Raw genomic sequence first — 2,764 nt, 5'->3', positions numbered from 1 at the left:
GTGTTCTCTAGCGCAACAATGAATGGCGTGCTGATCACCGCAAGCGTCGAAGCCTAAATGACAAAGTCTCCGTAGAAGCTGAATTTGTTTTTGAAACATCAAGTGGCTAGAGACTCGAAAACTTATTTTCCCATTAGTGACTTGTCAGGGCGGTGGATTTTAGTTTGTACGATAATGCTGCATCTACCTAAAGTAACGAAAGTTCTTACGTAAACTTCCTAGTAATTCCCTCTTCGTAGGTGCAGCATTACTCCTAACATTTGTAATATCAGTTTGAAACTTGTAATATTGCCGTGTCCTATTCCTGCGTTTTCAAAATCCTGCGAATCAAATAGGTCCTAAGTTGGTGATGATGTTGTGCCTCCCATCGTTCACCAATAGCCGTCGGATCTAGATCTGACGCATACAAACCAAACTTCTCCATTTTTGCAAAAAGATGCCCGCACTTGTTCCCTATTTACAAACAACTCCTTGTCTCTCACAATCAGCCTTATCTCCTCCCCACCACATCTAGAAGGCCGTGGAAAAATCTGGCGCGATGGCCGCTGCCGGAGCCATCCACCCCCAATCTTGGTGTTCCGTGCAATGCACGGGCATCTACGCACGGGAAATTATGTCCAACAGGGCTAGTTGTAAGCAAGCTAGCTCTACAGCCATGATGATAGTTATTGCAGATGGTGAGGCTGACTATGGTATGCCGAACACGGCGCCTATACTCAGGTGTCATCTCCAGCGCAGGGTCTTGTCACTTCACTGTGAGGAGCAACACATAATAATTTGACCAACGGGTAATACAGTGCTAGTACTACATTGGTAGTACTACTACTAGTACTACTAGCACCACCGTTTGGATTTAGGAGTACTACCACGTCCATCTGGATTTTAGTATTTGACTAGCAATATCTAGTAATGCATGTCACAAAAAAATTATTACTCCCTCTGTAAATAAATACATGGTGTATTGTTTTATTCCTATCGGCGAGACAACTTAATATATTTTTGCTAATTAATAGGATTACATGCAATGAACTAAACACTGCATGCCATGTTTGGTAGTCTCAAGTCACTGAAAGCATGCACGGCCCACATCTCTCATTGGTTGATATGTCACAAAATAAGAAACGAGGAGGGATTTAATGTACCGTGCCTAAGTGTTTTGGGGTTATTTGTTTTTCGTAAGGTGACTTACACAACATTTTTTACATGCATTAACATTTTATTAGTTAGATCAAAGGTCAAGACTTGGCGCAAAATGCAAAGATGGTCCGCGTCTAAGATTCAATGAAGTCTGCACTTCTCGCTGCCAGTCCAATCTTATACGAAATCCTATGCACCTACGCATGCTAACCAAGGGCAAGAGTGATCACTCGAATCGCAAGATTAGTTGACTAGAAGCTAAGCTATACCCATGGAGGCGATGAGTGCGAGTATCAGCCGGCTGTGCCAGATGGTCCACGACGCAAGCCTGCGGCCCGACACCGAGGAACGTCTCCAGGTAGTGCTTGAGGCCGCCAGGGCGAGGCGCCGCTTGGACGACAGCTTCGTCTCCTTGTTCGATGAGATCCTCGTCGGTTTCCTCGACAAGTTCAGCATCGTCAAGAAGCTCGCGGACGACTGTGACGTACACCTCCAGCCGAAGCGCCTAGGCTCTGCGATACCCGCCACCCTCAGCGGCCACTATGGTGACAACCTCTTCGATGCACTGGTGGCCCTGTGACTGCCCGCCATCGCGCTGGAGAATGTCCACCTCGAGGTCGTGCTCTCCGCGCAGCGCCTGATGCAGCAAGACACTGTCGACATAATCACCCACGTTTACGTGCAAATTGTCCACAAGGACTACTACATGCAAGAGGAGGACGATAGGACGCTGGCGTTCTTGGACCGCAAGGCAACCTTGGTCGGCATTGTTTAGAAGCACGTTGAGCTCGTCGGCAACACCGATGCTCCTCACATGTCGGTTGGTGTCCCGGCGCACTAGGGCGTGAGGATGTCGTTGATGGATCTGTATGTATTTTATCTTTTCTTCAAATCCATGTAGTAGTATATGGTACTACTAGTAATTATCATCTTACCTTTCGCATCAACTTCATAATTTACGTACGTACTCCATGCATGAACCGCGCCAGAACCAAACTTCTCATTACTCTAGGCAAAATCGTTATTTCTATCTATCGGTCGCGCCATGGAGCAGAACCAAAATTTACAAGTTACACGTTCAAAAGGAAAAGCCTGCCGTGTTCGCGTCGCACCCCCACACGGTTGGCCCGGCATGCCGCTCAAGGGGGATGATACGTCTGCAACGTATCTATAATTTATGAAGTATTCATGCTATTATATTATCTGTTCTGGATGTTTGTGAGCTTTACTAAGCACTTCTATATTATTTTTGAGACTAACCTATTAACCGGAGGCCCAGCCCAAATTGTTGTTTTCTTGTCTATTTCATTGTTTCGAAGAAAAGGAATATCAAACGGAGTCCAAACGGAATGAAACCTTCGGTAGTGTTAATTTTGGAACAGAAGAAATCCGGGAGACTTGGAGTAGACGTCAGGGCAGCTTCGAGGTGGCCACGAGGCAGGGAGGCGCGCCTCCCACCCTCGCGGGCCCCTCGTGGCTCCCTGACCGACTTCTTTCGCTTATATATGTCCATATGCCCTAAAAACATCAGGGAACACAATAGATCAGGAGTCCCGCCGCTGCAAGCCTCTGTAGCCACCAAAAACCAATCGGGACCCTGTTCCAGCACCCTGCCGTATGGGGGGAT

This window comes from Triticum dicoccoides, chromosome 2B (assembly GCF_002162155.2).
Source record: "Triticum dicoccoides isolate Atlit2015 ecotype Zavitan chromosome 2B, WEW_v2.0, whole genome shotgun sequence".
In the NCBI taxonomy this organism is placed as follows: Eukaryota; Viridiplantae; Streptophyta; class Magnoliopsida; order Poales; family Poaceae; genus Triticum; species Triticum dicoccoides.
This window is presented reverse-complemented; position numbering follows the sequence as displayed.